General features: G+C 44.2%; 1 long non-coding RNA gene across 1 annotated transcript in view; it reads right to left on the bottom strand.

Moving 5' to 3' along the window:
- Positions 1 to 6,403, bottom strand: part of LOC139172082 (uncharacterized) — a 562,252-nt gene extending 555,849 nt beyond the window's left edge. Inside the window, exon 1 of the long non-coding RNA XR_011559835.1 lies at positions 6,029 to 6,403. This is a non-coding gene — a long non-coding RNA (uncharacterized lncRNA). The remainder of the gene's footprint in view (positions 1 to 6,028) is intronic.
- Positions 6,404 to 19,865: the final 13,462 nt, after the last annotated feature.

The following is a 19,865-nucleotide window of genomic DNA, read 5'->3' as shown; positions in this document are numbered from 1 at the left end:
GGAGAAGAGCAGCAAAGATCATTAGAAGACTGAAGACTAAGGCATATGAAGAATATTTACAGGAATTGGGTATGTCTAATCTAGTGAAAAAGGATGCAATGGCTCAGCAGTGAAGACACTGAGCTTATCAATTAGAAGGTCGGCAGGTTAGCGGTTCGAATCCCTGCCGCTGCATAACGGGGTGAGCTTCCATTACTTGTCAGAGCTTCTGCCAACCTAGCCGTTCGAAGGCATGTAAAAAATGCAAGTAGAAAACCAGGGACCACTTTGGTGGGAAGGTAACAGTGCTCCGTGAGCCTTTGGCATTGAGTCATGCCAGCCACATGATCAGGGATACATCTTCAGATAGTGTTCAGCTTTGAAATGGAGAAATGACTAGCAAGCATGTGCAGGGGAACCTTTAGCTTTAATCTGGTGAAAAGAAGGTCTTGGGGGAGGAACGACATGATACCGGAATTCCAGTACTTGAGGGGCTAGTGTAATGAAGAGGGGGTCAAATTATTCCCCAAAGCACCTGAGGGCAGGACCAGAAACAATGGATGGCAACTAATCAAGGAGAGAAGCAACCTGGAATTAAAGAGAAACTCCCTAACAGTCAGAACAATTAACCAGGGAAACAGCTTGCCACCAGCAGTTGTGTCTGCTCTAACACTGGAAGTTTTTAAGAAGAGATCAGACAGTCACTTTGAAATGATATAGGGCAGGAGTGTCAAAAAGAAACTTCCTAACAGTGAAAAAAATGGACCAGTGGAAGGGGTTGCCTTCAGAAGTTGTTCATCACTGAAGCCTTCTAAAAAGAGACCGGACATCCATTTGTCTGAAATAATGCAGGGTCCCTTGGACTAGAAGTCCTCCAAGTCCCTCCCAACTCTTATTCCATTACGATTCTGCATTTGAATGTTGCTCTTGAATGGATATACAGAAGATTTATATGTAATACTGGCTGAGTTTTGGAACACGGTTCTTGGAAATGAAACTTGTTATTGAAAAGCTAGCAACTCTTTGCATTTCCACATATATGTGTGAATAAACAGTGAATACAGATACAGTTTTCGGTTGTTATATCTCGTGTTAACATTGTTACATCCTGCTATAAGGCAGACATGAAAGACAATGGAATTGGAATCGAATCTAGCACATTAGATAAACTTCTGACAGGCACGGAAAATAAACGTGTATCCAAATTTTTCAATTATTTGTTACAATATAAAATAAGTGAAGAATTGTTAAAGGACCTATGATAGCCTGTGCCCAAAATATAGGACATAATATCCACTTGGCAGATTGGGAGCAGATATGGAACAGAAAACTTAAAATTATGAAAAGCAGTATCATAGAAAGAAAATTATTACAAAATGTATTATAGATGGTATTTGGCTCCAACACGATTGGCAAATGTATATCCAAATTTAAATCCTATTTGTTTCAGATAGTTTATATACTTCATGCAACCAATGTCTGATTTGAATAAACGTCTATTTATATTGACATGTAAATACTAATTATCTATTGTTCCAAACAATTACAGAATTACTTCCTCTTTCTTATCATATACACCTACTATACAATTAAAATGAAAAGTCGTAAATTCCAAACCATCTGCTATCTTGCAAGCTCCCCATTTCCTCTTTTCCCTCTGCCCTAATCCTATCCTCCACTGCATCTATCAACTTCTCCTTTTTACACTCTATATTCTGCTATTATCTCCCATTTTCTTTGGTTTTTTATGCATTTTTTCGTAAACATTGTAATAGATACTTGAATTTATAAAAGATTTAATATGATGTATATCAATTGAAGTTATGTTTATATTGTATACCTTCCCCTCATGGTTTTTCCCTCCCCACTTTCCTTATATTTAAAACTCAATAAACTATTTTTTTTTACAAAAAATCCTATTTGTTGGCAGTGCAAAAAAAAAAAAATTGGGCACCTTCTTCCACATGTGGTGGCTGTGCCCCAACACAAAAAGATTCTGGACTAAGATACGCAAATGGATGCAAGAAATCCAATAAATAAATAAATAAATAACCCAACTACAAATAGAATTTACACCAGAACTCCTTCTCTTAGGAATATTCAAGAATAACTACACCAAGATAATTAAGTATCTTCTACTTCATATCACCACGGCGGCTAGGATTACCTTTGCCTAATTCTGGAAAGATTCAGGAATCCCCCCCCAAAAGCACAATAATCAGTAAAATATATGAATGTGCTGAGATAGACAGGCTAACAATAGACTTGCAAGGCCAGAAAGACTCAGTATTTCAAAATATGGAATAGATGGTACCATTGGATCGAGCATAGAAAAACAAAAATGAAAAGAAAGAGCTAAAATAGAAGCATAACATGTAAATATGTATAAGTATTTTAGTTTTGCAACAACATATTAATATGGTGTGTTCAAATATATAAAATGTGATGAAGCTCAAAAGAAAAAAGATGCAATGATGTAACAATGCAGATTCACTTACTGTATTTCTTGTATTATTGTTTTTATTAAAAAAAGACTGGAAATTAATAAATTCTATTAAAAAAAACCATTGTTACATGCCTCAATATTTAGAACTTGCTTCCATGAAAGAGAAAAGGAAAGTTGGGTTGTAATCTAAATGTAACTACCCAAACCACAAAATACCAAGAGTACACTGGTTGTTTCTTTTAAAAACTTTAGGATTTATACTCTTTGAAGGCAGTTGGTCATTTGCATTCTTTTTAGTGACACTGCTGTTAAGTGTACCTTGTTTCCCCATTGACTTTGGCTTGTCAGAAGGTCACAAAAGATAATCAGATGACCCTGGGACACAGCAACGGCTTTAAATATGGATCAGTTGCCAAGCAATCTGAATTCTGAACGTGTGACCTTGGGGATTCTGCAATGGTCATGAGTGTGTAAAATAGTCACAATTCACTTTTATCAGTGCCACTGTAACTTTGAATGACCACAAACTGTTGTAAGTTGACAATTACCTGTGCAATCTTTTGATGTGTTCACATCGTTCACGTTTTCATAGCTCACTGATCGACAGTTTCGTCAAACCAATTTTCTGCATTTACAATCCATTTACTGAACATTTGAAATCGAGTCACACAACACACATAGCTAGGAGCTGGGTATCAATTTTGTAGAATAAAATCTTAAGAAAAACATTGAGCCACGACAGAAGAGACATATTTGGTGCTACTTATTTGATTCTACACCATTCTTATTCAGTTCCTATTTTGTTACATTACAAAGCCAGCAGAAGACTACTGAAGAACAGGGCTTTGTTCACACATTTCTCTGATGGGTTTTTTTCACTCATCCAAATAAAACACAATACAGAACAAACCAAGGTATTTTTTTTCCAATGATGAGTGTTTTACCATTGTCTTCTTCATTTTTGATGAGGGGAGGTCAAGAGAAGGTCTCTCCTATGCAATCTACAGCCTTAATGATCTCCCATACCAAGTGAAAGTTATGCTTATTGGTAAATGTTGTAAGAAACGTCAACAGATGGCCAATGATACATTTCCCATGTTTAAAACTGATTAAATCCTTAACCACAGACCTGAGGTCACGGTGACTGCAACAGTTGTCCAAAATGTTCAGAACACCCCTATTTTTAGAAATGGACCATTCCATCGAATTTATAAAATTGGTTAATTTGATCAAGAAATGAAAATTGTAACTATACCCAGTAAATTTAACAACGTCTCCCAGCTATTATTTTCATAGATTAAGAAAAATGTATGTGTGGTCATTATGATGAAATAGTATATCTGTGGTCAAGATCTATTAAGATATTCCTGAAGTGAGAGCCAATGGTAACAAGGTCAGTCAATGAATAGGCCTACCTACTAAATCAGCCAATGGGAGCCAAACACATCTGAGTCTGTGCAGAGCATCAAAACTAAAAGCTTAAGCTTAAGGTTGGGCATGGCTCATCCCACTCTGCTCTCTTCTCCACTTTGTACGCTCTCTCTCTGAACTCTGCTGAAATGAAACTAACTCTTCTCTGCTGTCTGCAACTGCAGGAAGAACTCTGCTTATGGCATTGTAAATTCATCTGTTACTATGTTTATAAAGAAGTTTATGAATCCAGATGAATCAGTCATTGGTTTGGAATTTTGCAACAAACTTTAATAAGATCAAGATTTATGGACAACATCTTCTGACAATATACTATTTATATCAGAGGTTGGCTTCACATAATTTACCTACTGGTTCGGCCAGCACTGAAAATGCGAACATGTGGCTTGCACACATGCATGCAGCTTAGAAAATGTGGCTAAATAGGACGACATAACACCAGGGCAGGTTGCTACTACAGTTCACCCAAACCAGTCCAAACCAGTTGAATCCCACCTCTGATTTATATCCAATAATAAAGGATTATTTTCCCCCTCCTAAGCAAAGAGATAAGTTTATCTGCTGTCATTGAATAAAACTGCCTCATTAATAAACAAGGGAGTCAAGATGATGTGTGACGTGTGGCTCTCTGTAGTATCATCCAGGGCCACTGTTAATATAGAAAGAAAAATGGCTGGAGGGGGGACATCTAGGGAGGGCGAAAGATTTGAAATAGACAGTGGTGACTGAAAGTACTTGGGGGAGGGAGAGAAAGACTCTTCCTAGGTGAAAGCCGCACATCAATAGTTCTTTCTCGTAATGTTTATTTTAAGATTAATCCCTCTTAAGAATGGTTTTAGTAATGTTTCTTTCTAGTGTCTATCATAGCCAAACAATTCTAACAAAATTATTTTAGCACCATCTTCTATTTGAGGAATAACTTTATGGCCATTGGGAAATAGGGGATCAGTGTTTGGATATATGCTTGCAATGACCTCACCTGCATTTCACAATGACATCACTTCAGAATATTCAGGAGTGGGGTTTTTTTTAGTTTTCATACAACTGTTTGTGCATCCTCTTTGTAGCCAATAATCCTTCAACATACATCCGTCTTTTGATCATTACAGAATACCTTTGATTCAAAATGCTCGCTTATAACAACTAGTACCTACGTTTTATTTATTTTAGATATTTGTATAATTTACAATCTACATGCCACTCACTTAAAAATTTCAGCGATGTGATGCAATTTTACACAGGAATGCACTGTTTCTCCCCCCCCACCCCTGAGAATTATATAACTTACTGCTGAAACTAGGTAAGACTGTGACACATTCCCAGCAGCATCGGCTATTTAAGCACATGCTCCAACCACCAACTCTCAATTTTAACAGGACTTGATCTCAACATAGTAATAAACTCCATGATGGCACAACCAAAAGCCAAGAAATGTGCAACAGCAGCCCTATCTGAGGATTTTTTTGAACCAAACAAACCATTGGGGAGGGAGAATAAGGAAGGGAGCAAAGTCTTGTTTTTTTAGGATGGGGGGAGGGAAGAGAATAATTTGCAATGGATTGAGCCAAAGAGCCATCGGGGAGGGAAATATAATTTAGCACAAGGGTCTCCAACCTTGGCAACTTTAAGCCTGGCGGACTGCAATTCCCAGAATTCCCCAGCCAGCATTGCAAAATGGACTGGTGGACTGCAACTCCCAGAATTCCCCAGCCAACTAGCTGGGGAATTCTGGGAGTTGCAGTCCACCAGACTTAAAGTTGTCAAGGTTGGAAACCCCTGACTTAGCAAACCTATTTAAGCTTAGAAAAAAAAGTTGGGGGGAGGACATTGAGAAACATCTAGAAAGCTGATAAATGCCACTTTGAATAAGTCCCTCTGGAGAATTAGCAGCATCACCCACGGAGAGACCTTGAAGAGGCAGAATTGGAGGCGAGAAGACCTCTTTTTCTTCTTGAAAAAGGAAGGACAATTTAAGCAGGGAGGGAAATCCCCTGCAAATTGCCCATAACGTGCCCCAATGTACCTGCGGGAGAGGGCGGGAAAAGAGGCGGGAGCACTGGAATCGGCGGATCCCCATTGGTCAAAGGGCCACCGGCCCCGCCTCTCGCTTCCCTCCTTTAAAAAAGCCCAGGAGCGGGACGCCGCTTCTCAACCCCTCAGACGGGCACTTACCACACGCAAGGAAGTCCGAGTGGTGGTGACGAGGTGGCGAGGACCGTGACGGTCTGGCCGGTCACTTTCTTTCCCTTCACTTGCCGGCCCTGCGTGGCGTCCCCTCTCTCGGTTCCTCTTTTCTCCTCAGTCACTCAATCAGTCGAGGCGCCAAGTCTCAAAAAGCCGGCGCGACGCCTTCCCCAAAGTCTCCCACACACACGGAGCCGAGTGCGGGCTGTCCCCCTGAGGGGAAGCGAGTGAGGATGGGGGGAGAGACAGCGCAAAAGGCGGCGCTCCCCAACCCGTCGAGTCTCTCCTCGCGGCGCGTGAAGCCCCCTCACACCTGAGGTTGGGCGGCAAAACTTCTCCGCCGGGGGGGAGGGGAGCTGTGGGCGAACCGCCTCGCGCTCGGGCGCGCGCACTCCTTCAGCTCGCCTTTTCTTCTGCAGCCGAAGCCGCGCGCGCCCCCGCCCGCGCCCAATCAGCCGGAGGCACAGCTGGGGCGGGGGGGAGGACGGAACGCAGGTGGCCCAAACCAAGTGTAATTTAAACCCAAATATATAAAAATAATAGCGAAAGCGGTAGGCGGGCGGGCGACTTTCCCTCCCCTCAGCGCGCACACGCGCGCGTGCCCTGCTGCCGCCCTCCCCCAAAAGAAAATCTCAGAACCGGCGGGAGAGAAAAAGGAGCGAAAAGGCGCCTCAGCTAGGCTGCTGCGCGCGCTCGCGCTTGGCCCCGCTGAGGGAAAGAATAACGCCGGCACTCGAGGCGCGACGAACAGCCCGGGCCAAGGGGAGGAATGCCGGCTGCCCTTCGTTCTCCCGTCTCCTGCGCTCGGGACGAGCGAGCGAGCGGCTTCGGGCAGCGCCGACTTGGGAGAAGGAGGGCGGGAGGGGAGCGCGGCTGCCGGCTTGTGGCGCTCCGCTCGGAGCCGCCGCTTGGAAGAGGGGAGGAGGTGACCTTCACGCGCGGAGGGGGGCGGTGGGGGCAGCGTGCAGAGAGAGCGAGCGGGGAGGCGGCGACGGCCCCATCCGGGACAAGCGCTGCTTCCAGACGAGCCCACGCTCCGAGGGGGAAAGGGAGAGGGTGGGTGGGTCCTCCCGTGGGAACCTCTCGCTTGTATGTCGCACACACCCCTCCCTGGGGGGAAATAAAGGAGGGATAGAGGCGCACCGTTTCTCCCCAACGAAGAGGTGGGGGTGTTTTCCCCAATCCTGGAGCGCCCATCATCCCCAGCCCACCGCAGCGCCCATCACCCCCAGCCTACTGCAGCGCCCATCATCCCCAGCCGACATCATCTCAAGCCAATGGGCTTGCTGTCACTGTGGTCCTTGAACTTCCCCCTCCCCTCGTTTCTTAGGATGATGGGCGGGTAGGGCGGCCAGAAAAAAGGTTGCGTTCTTTCCGAGAGGTGCCCTTTAGAAGGCTAAGTGGGAAAGTGAGGAAAGGGCAGAGATTTCCAACTCTCGGGTTTCCTTGGATGGCTGTGTGGGAAAGGGAAAGTGAGAAGGGGGCCGAGATTTTCCCGTTTCAGGTCCTCTTGGAAGGCTGCATGGGAAAGTGAAAGTGAGGAGGGGGCAGAGATTTCTCCCTCCTGGGTCCCCTTGGAAGGCTAAATGGGAAAAGGAAAGTTGTGGAGGGGAGCTGTATTTGCAAGACAGGTCTTAGGGCGGCTCAGCTCTCCCACCCACGCATCCCGGACTGAGTCGCCTACCCGGAGCGAAAGCAGCAGACGAGGTGTTTTCGCCTAGAGATCCTATTGTGCGAACCTTCTACATTAAGGGACTAAGTCACTAAGCCACCCGGGTTTGGCTGCATCTGCCGGGAGGAGAAGCCCGCGCCAGCGACATGGCAGGGGTGACAAAGAGAAGGAAACGGAGGGGCTCAGTTCAGGCAAGACCTCCCCCCCCAAAGGCCCTGGTGTGGTTTGCGTGACTGTGACTTCGCGTGCCATCCGCGCATGGTTGAGCAGCTGAAAGACGTTGCTTCTCCCATCTGGTTGTAAAGGAAAATGGCACATTGGCACTCTGAAGGTTGGGCTGTAGGAAAAAGGGCGATGTTCAGTAATGGGGTGCTTTCTGCTGCTCCATGAAATATTTCTGAGGTGTGAGGGCTTTCAGAAGTTTTAAGGAGCCTTAAAGAGCAAACCAGCCTTCTTAAACAACTGCCAGGGCTAGCTGTCCCAAGTGTCTCTTCCGCACCATGTGGCCAGAATTGATGAAGCTTCTTGGATGAGAAACAGAACCTCACCTCCCTCAAAAAGGGGGATGGGACATAGCCCAGTTGCCTCTCCCCCTTTCTTTCAAAAAGATGTGTTTTTTAAAAACGAACCTTGGAGACAACCATCACCTGAATGGCTGAGAATCTCTATAAACAGCCCCTTTTCCGAAAGAAGTTGAAGGCTTAACAGATTAACAGGAGACCTTACACCAGAGGTCTTCAAACTTGGGAACTTTAAGACTTGTGGACTTCAACTCCCAGAATTCTCCAGCCAGCATAGCTGGCTGGAGAATTCTAGGAATTAAAGTCCACAGGTCTTAAAGTTCCCAGGTTTGGAGACTTCTGCCTTACACCATTCTGACAAATGGCAGCCCAGTCTCTTCTTGAAAGCTTCCAGTGATGAAGTTCCCACAACTTCCCAAGGCAACTTCTGTTCCACTGCTCTGTCAGAAAATGTCTCCTTATTTCCAGGTTGAATCTCTCCTTGATCAGTTTCCATCCATTATTCCTTGTCTGGCCTTCAGGTGCTTTAGAAAATAGCTTGACCCCTTCTTCTCTGTGGCAGCCCCTCAAATATTGGAACACCGCCTGGTCCTTTTCTTCACTAAACTAACCATGGCCAGTTCCTGCAACCGTTCATTGTATGTTTTAGCCATTGTATGGTCCTGTCCAGGCTAGTAGCCACAAAAAAGATAAAAGAGAGATCTGTGTGGCCCCCAGAAGGAAGGTTTTGCCACTTCACTTCATCTCCAGTTTTTGAATGAAGAAATGGTGTCATCTAGGAGAAAGCCCTAGCTGTGCCAAGCCAAATGTTAAGACTCTGAAGATAAAACAATATAAATGAAAGCAAGATCTCCAAGGAAAATTTAAACAATAACTATGAACTGAAGAATAAGCCACTATTTTCACTAATCTGGACAGAAGTATAAATTTGAGCCTCCCACCACTAATTAGCAGGGATATAATATTGCTTCAGTTATCAGGATTTTTTTTCCTCCCTTTGCTTAGTTACAAAGTTATGAAATTATACTTTAATTGTGTAAATGCTCAGGTGCAATAATGATTATTCATCATGAAATATTTAAGTGACAAAGTAGGGAAAAATGGCTTTGCACTATAGAAAGTTTCCCTGTTTCAGCAATACCAAAACAAGCTCAGGGGCTAAAATCAGAGGAGGAGGAGGAGGACATCCAGTAGCCTTCTGAAAAAGCACCTTTGGGACAACCATATCCTGGCTGACAGAATCTCTACAAACTTTTAACCACAGTATACAATTTGGGATGAATGTCCTTTCAATGGAAACTTCAAGTGCTGCAAGGACTCTCTAAAAGGATGCAAATGACCAAATGACCATGTGTGCAAGGAATATAAATCCTTCCATTCCCCACTATACTGTCAAGACCTGAATAAGCTTCTTGGATGAGAAGCGAAACATCTTCAGAAGAGAAAACAAAAAAATCCAGTTGCCTCCAGAAAAAGCACCTTTGGGACAACCATGACTTGGATGACTGAGAATATTTACAGACTCCAATGATGGAATGCCCATAACTTTGAGGGCAACCTATTCAATTAATTAACTGTTCTCATTGTCAGGAAGTTTCTCCTTAGTTCCTAGTTAATTCAGAAGTCCTCAAAGCAAGAGAAAAGGGTGAGCTAGTGAGAATCCAGAGAAGTTTCCTGTGTGCTTGTCAACTCAAAAATTGTTAACCTTCTCATCACATTTCTTCAAAGTTGAACTCAAGCTTCCTATCTGCGAAGGACAACAGATTTTTCTTCCTTTGCAAAATACAGGTTACTAAACCTTCAAAATAGAGCCACATCTCCAATAATAATAATAATAATAATAATAATAATACATTAGCATGTATTAGCTGACTATGTGAAGGAGAGCAAAGAGTCAGCATTGATGGAGGTCAACAATAGAAAGGTTTTCAAGGTGAAGCAAACTAAGGACCAGTACAGAAAAACTGTAACTCAATGTCGTATGGACAGTTGGTGGAACAAAGCATTGCATGGCCAGTTCTTGGAGAAAATTGAAGGCAAAGTGGATAAAGAAAAGACCTGGTCATGGCTTACAAGTGGAACACTCAAAAAGGAGACAGAAGGACTTATACTGGCGGCACAAGAACAGGCCATTAGAACAAATGCTGTCAAAGCCAGAATTGAAAAATCAACAGATGATCCAAAGTGCAGACTCTGTAAAGAAACAGATGAAACAATCGATCACATACTCAGCTGCTGCAAAAAGATCGCACAGACTGACTACAAGCATAGACATGATGCTGTGGCACAGATGATCCATTGGAACTTGTGCCGGAACTACCATTTACCAGTGGCAAAGAACTGGTGGGATCATAAGCCCGAAAAAGTGGTTGAATATGAGCAAGCAAAACTACTGTGGGACTTACGACTTCAGACTGACCGAATTCTGAAGCATAACACACCAGACACCCTGATTGTGGAGAAAAAGAACGTATGAGTCATCGACATCGCACTCCCAAGGGACAGCAGAATTGAGGAGAAGCAGCTAGAGAAATTAGTGAAATACAAAGATCTAAAAATCAAGCTGCAACGACTCTGGCATTAGCCAGTGAAAGTGGTACCAGTGGTACTTGGCACACTGGGCGCAGTGCCAAAGGATCTCAGCGGACATTTGAAAACCATCGGAATTGACAAAATCTCCATCTGTCAATTGCAAAAGGCTGCTTTACTGGGATCGGCAAACATAATTCGCCGCTATATCACGCAGTCCTAGGTTCTTGGGAAGCGCCTAACTGGTGATGAAATACGAAATCCAGCATAGTGATCTCGTTTGCTGTATTGTATTGACATAATAATAATAATAATAATAATAATAATAATAATAATAATAACAACAACAACAATAACAACAACAATTTAGACTTGTATGCCGCCCCTCTCCAAAGACATTCGGGGCAGCTCACAACAACAAAAACAGTACAGTACAAATCTAATAATTAAAAACTATGACTAAAAACTCACTATCATTAAAAAAACAATCAATACAATACAGTCACAACCACACATAACTATTAATGGTCAGAAAAGAGGATACATTAATTGCCCCATGCCTGGCGACATAGATAGGTCTTTAGGGTCTTGTGGAAGGCGAGGAGGGTGGGGGCAGTTCGAATCTCTGGGGGGAGTTGATTCCAGAGGGCTGGGGCCTCCACAGAGAAAGCTGTTCTCCTAGGCCCCGCCAGATGACATTGTTTAGTCGACAGGACCTGGAGAAGGCCAAATCTCCATATGCTAATTCTCATCTACAGGGCTGCCAGCCTATTTCCAGATCTAATGCAAAGTGCCGGTTTCAATTTTTAGAGCCCTAAATGTCTTAGGATCAGGGTACCCAGAGATGCATCTCTCATACGTATCCATCCAGATCTTAAAGATCATTCGATGAGTTCTCTCGGTCCCCATTGAAGGATTTGGCTGGCATCGAAACCAACATCATTTTGGTACCATTTCCCCTGCCTTTCATTTGCATCTTAATGCATTTTAATTCATATTCTTTTAGTTGCTGAATGACTGTCATGCAACAGCTTAATTTATATGATGCTTCTATTTTGCATCTTACCATATAGGTTTTTTTTATCCCAATTGCATTTTTATTGTACCACTGTGAGGATGGGGCAATTAAACATTTGCAATAAATAAGTCCATTTTGAAACAAACTATGAATCCTAAGGACCTTCCCCTCTTGTTAGATAGCACAGATTGCACATTTTAAGCACAGTTTGAAAATGTGTTTGCCTCTAAAAAGGCTCTCAGCAATCTTTAAGGAAACCCCTTTCCTCCACCTGCAATTAAGAACTTTGTTTTTTCTGCCCCCCCCCCAACATTTAGTTAAAGCATCCTCCCTCACCTCCCCCATATATGAACCAATGAGGCTATAAAATGCACTCTCCTTGTTTTTCTTCTGGGTCACAGCTCAAAGATGCTCTGGTTTCTGAGAGTGCAATCCTTCTAAGGAGCATGATTGGGTATCCCCTCTGACCCTGCTCCATCATTTTTAGTACCTCACCAACCAGCAGGGAGAATACATCCACCCATGAAGCACAATTAAAGCTCCAGGCTTTTTCTGCCCCACTCACATCCTGGCACACAAAAATATACATTATCCACTACAGTGTTCCCTCGATTTTCGCAGGGGATGCGTTCCGAGACTGCCCGCGAAAGTCGAATTTCTGTGAAGTAGAGATGCGGAAGTAAATACACCATTTTTGGCTATGGACAATATCACAAGCCTTCCCTTAACACTTTAAACCCCTAAATTACCATTTCCCATTCCCTTAACAACCATTTACTCACCATTATTACTGGTACTCACCATTGAATAAGACACTTAGTGATCCTGATATTTATAAACATAATTATTTATTAACAATAATTATTTTTTTTGTTATTTATTTGCAAAAATTATTAGTTTGGTGATGATGTATGACATCATCGGGCGGGAAAAACCATGGTATAGAAAAAAACCTGCAAAGTATTTTTTTAATTAATATTTTTTGAAAAACCGTGGTATAGGCTATTCGCAAAGTTCGAACCCGCGAAAATCGAGGGAACACTGTATATAAACTCTATGTGTATGTACACACACAAACGTGCGCAGCTTTTCTAAAATTATACTTATTCAACCTCATTTAGTGATAGGAAAAACATATTCAGAACCCAGAAGGGAAAAAAAGAAAGCAAATTCAAAATTTTGCTACCGATACAGTGTACTTGACCAAAATTTTGCCAGCGGTACTGCATACCTGACCGTACCCATAAGAGCCCATCACTGGTTAGAGGTATCAAACTCACATCATGACAGCAGCGTCATGTGACATATCAGGACTTTTTCTCCCTTCGCTAAAGTTTCTAAAGTTGGTGTGGCCAGCACAGGCCAGGAGTTTGGCAGCCCTAGAATAAGTCCATGGAGCTGAAGCTGAGTAATACTGGGCAACCGTTAGAGCAGTGGTGCTCAACCTTCCTAATGCTGTGACCATTTAAAACAGTTCCTCTTGTTGTGGTGACCCCCAATCATAAAATAATAAAATTATTAGGAAACTCAGGGGTGAGCTCTAACTTACTTTGCTGCTGGTTTGCTTCCTCCTGTGCTGCGTGGCTGTGCCTCGTGGCTGCACATGTACTTTTAGTAAGACCATGCTCCATTTCAAATATTTATTTCAATATAAATATTCTTTCAAACAAGAAAGAATATTTATATCAAATTGAGTCAATTGTAATGTTGACAACTTACCATAAAAATATCCTATTGATTTTTTAGGGGTATCTATTTGTGTTAGATTGATATGTTTGATATGGTCAAACAACTAAATAAAGTTTATCTTCTGATCCTAGCATTTCCCAACCACTTCACTGATCACACTGCCTGGTCCCACAAGTCTCCTGATCTCACCTTCAGGATAATGGATACTCATAGATGTTACACATAGCAAGGGCAGGAAAGTGCTGGCTTAAGGTAAGAAATATTACTTTTCTTCAGTGCATTTGGGTCTTTTCCCTATGGATAAGTTGAAGTAGGTGCCATCCATCCTTCAGTCAGCAAAATGCAATATTGGCATCAAATCTGTGCCTCTATCTTACCTCTGCTCCCAGGTACTGACAATCACTTCTAAGGTAACAACAAGCTCATAAATTGTATCCATCTAGAATTTATCATTGGACAAAGCTGAAATAAGGCAAAAATGCAATTTTAGGATTGATACAGCTAACAGCAATTTAGGGTGGTGGGTTGTGCAAGAACCGAATACAACATTTATGGAGAATGTAGTAATTGGGAATTAAAACCAAGATATCTCTTCTACCCCAACATACTTTCTAGGAGCTATACAGTTACTTCAGTTACAAATTCCACATTGAAAATGAAATAGCGAATAGAATAGAATAGAATAGAATAGAATAGACTGGAATAATGGAGTGGAACAGAACGGAATGGAACAGAACAAAACACCCTCCGGAGTGCACAAAATAGGTGTTGATTGCTTACCTGAACACCTCTTCTCATACACTGAGCGGGTACAAAAGTCACGTGGTTGCTCAGTGTCCAATCCGCATAGGACCGAGCCTAGTATTTTAAAAGGGTGCTGGATCCGCCCCTTCCCCAGAATTCGCGAATCCGTAGACATAGGCTCAAAGGTGGTGGCTCGAATAATGCTCTACTCTCTTGATAGGAAGAAACAGGTTAAAAGGTATAACCATGGTTAGAAGGAAAATAGGGAGGGAAGTGACTGCTGTACCCGCTCAGCGTACGAGAAGAGGCGTTCAGGTAAGCAATCAACGTCTATTCTCTGTACTGAAAGAGCGGGTCCAGCAGTCACATGGGACATACCCAATAGATGAGTCCCTAGGGAGGGATTAGTTGGCTATCATGAGAGATAATGGATTGGAGGACTCTTCTGCCGAAGGCAGCATCCACTGAAGCGTAAGAGTCAATTTTGTAGTGCCTTATAAAAGAGTTTGGAGAGGCCCAAGTGGCTGCTTTGCAGACTTCCTCCAATAGAGCTTGAGTTGCCCATGCGGCAGATGTGGCTGCACTTCTTGTGGAATGTGTCATGATACCTCTTGGTATGCTGAGGGAAGCTGACTCATAAGCCTTTGAGATTGTTCCTCAGATCCAATGACCTAATACGGTTGAGGATGCCCTGGATCCCAGGGATCTGGGATGGTAGGCTACAAATAAGGCTTTAGACCTCTGAGCAGGTCTTGTCTGTTGGATATAGATTTGTAGAGCTCTGGTGAGGTCTAGGGTGTGCCATCTGAGCACAAAATGATAGTTCTGATTGGAACAGAATGAAGGCAACACAATGTCCTGGGATTTGTGAAACATGGAACTGACCTTTGGTAGAAAGGTGGGGTCCAGGTGCAGGACTACTTTGTCCGTATGGAACTGGAATAGATCCTGTTGAATGGAGAGGGCCGCCAGCTCTGAAATGCGTCGAGCAGACGTTATTGCCAGACGGTACCTGAAGGATGCTAACCTTAGGGGTTCGTATGGCGCTTGAATGAGGGAGTGCAGAACCCGTGGTAAGCCCCAGGACAGAGATCTGTGAACCGTGGGAGGCCTGAGGTTTGAGATGCCTCTTAGAAATTCTTGAATTTCTGGGAAGAAACAGAATGGTTGTCTGCGAGGCCCTGCCAGGACCGAAGATAAGGCCGCTAGATGACGACGAATGGTACTGGTTGAAAGGCCTTGATGAAAAACCTTTCATGAGGAAAGATGTGATTCTGTGAATGGGAATACACAGAGGTGATAGATCTTCCTGTGTGCACCACTGGTGAAACTTGGACCAGGTATGGTTGTAGATCCTGTTGGTAGAAACCCTTCTGGATTTGAGGATTACTTCTACAGCGTCCGGGTCATAACCCCAAAGGTCTAGGTCGCGCCGGATAACAGCCAAGCGGTGAGGTGGAACCACTCCAGGTCTGGATGGTGAGAGACCACCTGCTGCAACATATTCTCTGAAACGTGGAGTCACCAGGGATCCTGAATGGATAGATGTTGCAGGTCTGCAAACCAGGGCCGGCGAGGTCAGTGAGGAGCTATCAGAATCACCTGGGCCTTCTCGAGGATGATTTTGTGGATTACATCTGGGAGAATTGGTATTGGAGAAAAAGTGTAAAGCAGCACTTGAGGCCAAGGAGTTCTGAGTGCATTTGTTGCCTCCACTCCCAAGGATAGAAACCTGGAATAGAACTGAGGGAGTTGAGTGTTGGTCGCAATCGCAAATAGATCTAGCAATGGGTGACTGAATCTGAGGCAGATCTGTTGGAATAGGACCGGATGGAGGCTCCACTCTCCTGGATCCAGAGTTGACCGGGAGAGCCAGTCTGCCTGCACATTGAGAACTCCCGAGATGTGGTCATCCCATAAGGACTGAAGATGTCTCTCTGCCCAGAGACCCAGTTTCAGGGCTTCCTGCATCAGAGCCTTGGACCTGGTGCCCCCTTGTCTGCAGATATGGCTCTTTGAGGCCATATTGTCTGTGAGCTTAGTGAAGACTTGAGGAGCCGAGGACAGCCCAAAGGGCATGGCCCTATACTGGCAATGCTTGCCCTGGAAGGAAAAGCGAAGGAATTGCCTGTGGCCCTTAGCAATAGGGATGTGGAGGTAGGCTTCTGTAAGATCCAAGGAAACCATGAAGTCTCCAGGATGAATAGAGGCTAGGATGGATGAGAGGGAATGCATCTTAAATTTTCTATATTTAATGAATTGATTTAATTTCTTAAGGTCTAGAATGGCCCTCCATCCTCCAGAGGTCTTAGGGACCATGAAGAGGATGGAGTAGAAGCTGAGACCTCTTTGGGAAAAGGGAACTGGTTGGATAGCCCTGATGGACAACAGGTGTTGAATTGCTTCCTCCATTTGAAGATGAGATGAAGGAGATCTAGGAGATGGGCATGAGATGAAATGCTTAGGGGGCATGGAGATAAACTCTAACTGGAGTCCCCATTCCACAGTAGAAATAACCCGGAGTCCTTACAGGAACAGCGCCAGCTGGAAGCGAACCAAGCAAGACGCCCCCCAATGGGAGTAGAATGGAGATTACCATCTGGGCTTTCTAGAAGCTCTGGATGAGGAAGAACCTCTTTGAAAGCGGGATCCTCTGCCCCTGGTGTTCCTGTCTGCTTGGGAGCAAAAACGAGAGATATACTGACCTGAGTTCCTCTGGAAGGTGAACCCCTGATCTTGTTGATGATTAGGGCATTGAAAAAGCTGAGTTTTGATGGCCTTCTTGTTGGTGGGCCCCAAAACTTTCTTTTTGTCAACGGTCTTAGTGAGAAGGGGGGTCCAAGAGGTCACCAAATGAAAGGTCGTGCTTCAAAGGAGCCATGGCAAGCTGCATTTCTGCCTCACTTCCGCCCACCAGGGGCGAAGCCATAGAGGTCTTCTGGCTGTTGTTGAGGCCGCTACCGACTTTGCAGCAAATCTTGATTATTGCAAGGTAGCACCTGGATGGTCCCACTGTTTGAGCAGAGCATCTTTGAACAATTTGGGCATGGGGATGACCTCATTGCCTTCTTGTTTATTTATTTATTTATTATTTAGATTTATATGCCGCCCCTCTCTGCGGACTCGGGGCGTTCCTCCGCGTTCCTCCATAAAATATGGCAGGTTCTCCTCAGGTGGAGCTGTTGAAGGATCAGATGGTTTATCCTGACCAGCTAAGCCTGTGGCAACTCTTGCTTTGAATAAAAGAGATTTGAACAGTTGGAAAGGAAAGATTGCAGCAGGAGATGTAATCTTGATCTGTGGTTCCTCATCCTCTGACAGGCATTGGAAAGGGTCATCCTTGTCCTCTACGTCCACATCATCATTCTCATCCTGTGAGGAATCCAAGTCTTCTTGAACTGGAATTCAGTAGGTTGAGAAGGAATTCACGGGCCTAGGGGCGCATGAACGGGGACGAGAGTGAGAAGGCACATTGATAGCTGAGAGTTTGGCATCAATGGCTTGAGATAAAGCAGAATACATAGTTTGAAGCTCTGGAGGAAGGTTAGTAATAGTAACAAGTAGTGAGGGAGATGCCCTGGAGGCCTGGGATGGATCTGGCTCAGAGGGATCTTCCATCATAATATCTGGCTCCTCTGGACCTAAGCCCCATAGGTTACGTTGGGGTCTGTTTAGGTTTGGCTCATCCAGAGAAAGCATAGTGACACCAGAGGGAGGCAATTTTGAATCCTCTGGAGGATCAGAGGGGCTAACGTGCCCTTGGGTCTGCTCTCTTAAACGTTTAGCTGATCTCTCATGAATTTTTTGAAGAGCTTGGTCCTGTCTCTTCTCAGCCCTAATGGCTCTAGCCATTGGAGAGGCTCCCGAGGAAGAGGAGGAAGAGGCCTGGGGGATGGTGTCAATTTCATCGCCAGTAGGCCTAACCTCTCTGGGACCCTTAGAAGAAGTGCCTCTCTTGGGAAACAAAGTCATGGCCTGAACAAATTACAGGTACAAGACTTGAGCCAAAAAAGTGGGAGAAGCTATAAATGGGCACGTTCCCAAGAGGAAGGGGGCCCCAAGCTCCTAGGCCCAGGAGCATCTGCAGCTCAAAGACAATCTGGACGGTACCAGAGTTCGTGCCAGTGAGTACAGAGGGGCAAGCCTCACTAATTTTAAATAATAAACCAAGGCACACTGGTTTGGAGGCCTAGCCAGGGAGAAAAAGCCTGAGGATCTCACAGCCTACTCCAGGGCCACACGGTGGACTTAATGGCGTCAAACGGGACATGCGTGGGCAATCCACAAGTGTCAAAATTACTGGGCGCTGAGGGCCTCCGCGCCAAGAAATAAACCGCTCCACTGAATTTGCGGAAAGGAGAGGCAACTAAAGTCCAGGAGAGGAACAAGAGCACTTGTTAAAGTGTCCCACACCGCCGGAGGAAAAAGAGCCCCCCATTTTTCTATTTTTAGCTTGCCAGTAAAAAACCTCCTAGCCAAGTAGATTTATCATAAATGCAATATGGCAGCAGTGCGAGCAAGGCAATTGTGAAATTCGTGGCTATAGCTGCGCCGCGGCTTCTCCCTTTGGCACCGAGCCCAGTAAGGCTGGTGCGAGAAGGCAAGCTTTTAAGTAAGGCAATTGCAAATTTTACTTAGCTGACATCGAAGAAGGAAACGAAGAGGGAAGGTGTTATTGAGAGGAGCTGAGCCACCATATGTCCTGCCGATTGCAGGACCAAGCGAATTCTGGAGAAGGGGCGGATCCAGTACTCTTTTAAAAGACTTGGCTCGGTCCTATGAGGATTGGACAGCGAGCAACCATGTGACTGCTGGACCCGCTCTTTCAGTACGGAGAACAGCCCAACGGCAAACCAGAAGTACATTCCCTGAAGCATCCAGAGGGCAAGACAGCCTTTCCCAAGGCTGAAAATCATACGTGCTGGAGCTGACAGAGCAAAGTCTCATGTTCCTCTAATATGGTTCCATAATATGGTTCGCCATGATGGCCCTACACCTTCTCAGATAAATGGTTGTTCAGACTATTTTTGAAAGCCTCCAGTGATGGAGCAACAATAGCTTCTGGAGACAAACTATTCAATTGGTTGGTTGCTCACAAAGGTTAGGAAATTCCTCCTTAGTTCTAGGTTGCTTCTCTCCTTGGTTAGTTTCCACCCACTGTTTCTCATCTGAACTTATGGTGGCTTTAGAAAATTGTTTGACCCCCATTGTCTTTGTAGGAGCTCCTCAAATATTGGAATACCGCTATCACTTTATCCCTAGTCCTTCTTTTCCTTAGCATTGTGAAAAATAAAAAAAAGTAAGAGCCGGGGTGGCGCAGCAGGTAGAGTGCTGTACTGCAGGCCACTGAAGCTGACTGCTAGATCTGCAGGTCAGCAGTTCAAATCTCATCACCGGCTCAAGGTTGACTCAGCCTTCCATCCTTCCGAGGTGGGTAAAATGAGGACCCGGATTGTGGGGGCAATATGCTGGCTCTGTTAAAAAGTGCTATTGCTAACATGTTGTAAGCCGCCCTGAGTCTAAGGAGAAGGACGGCATAAAAATTGAATAAATAAATAAATAGCTGAATTCATGAATTCCACAAAACCATATTTGTCTGTCTGTTTTAACTCAAACATAATTACCAGTAACCAGAATACAAAGCATGCAAAG

Source organism: Erythrolamprus reginae, chromosome 9, assembly GCF_031021105.1.
Source record: "Erythrolamprus reginae isolate rEryReg1 chromosome 9, rEryReg1.hap1, whole genome shotgun sequence".
Taxonomy (NCBI): domain Eukaryota; kingdom Metazoa; phylum Chordata; class Lepidosauria; order Squamata; family Dipsadidae; genus Erythrolamprus; species Erythrolamprus reginae.
This window is presented reverse-complemented; position numbering and strand designations above follow the sequence as displayed.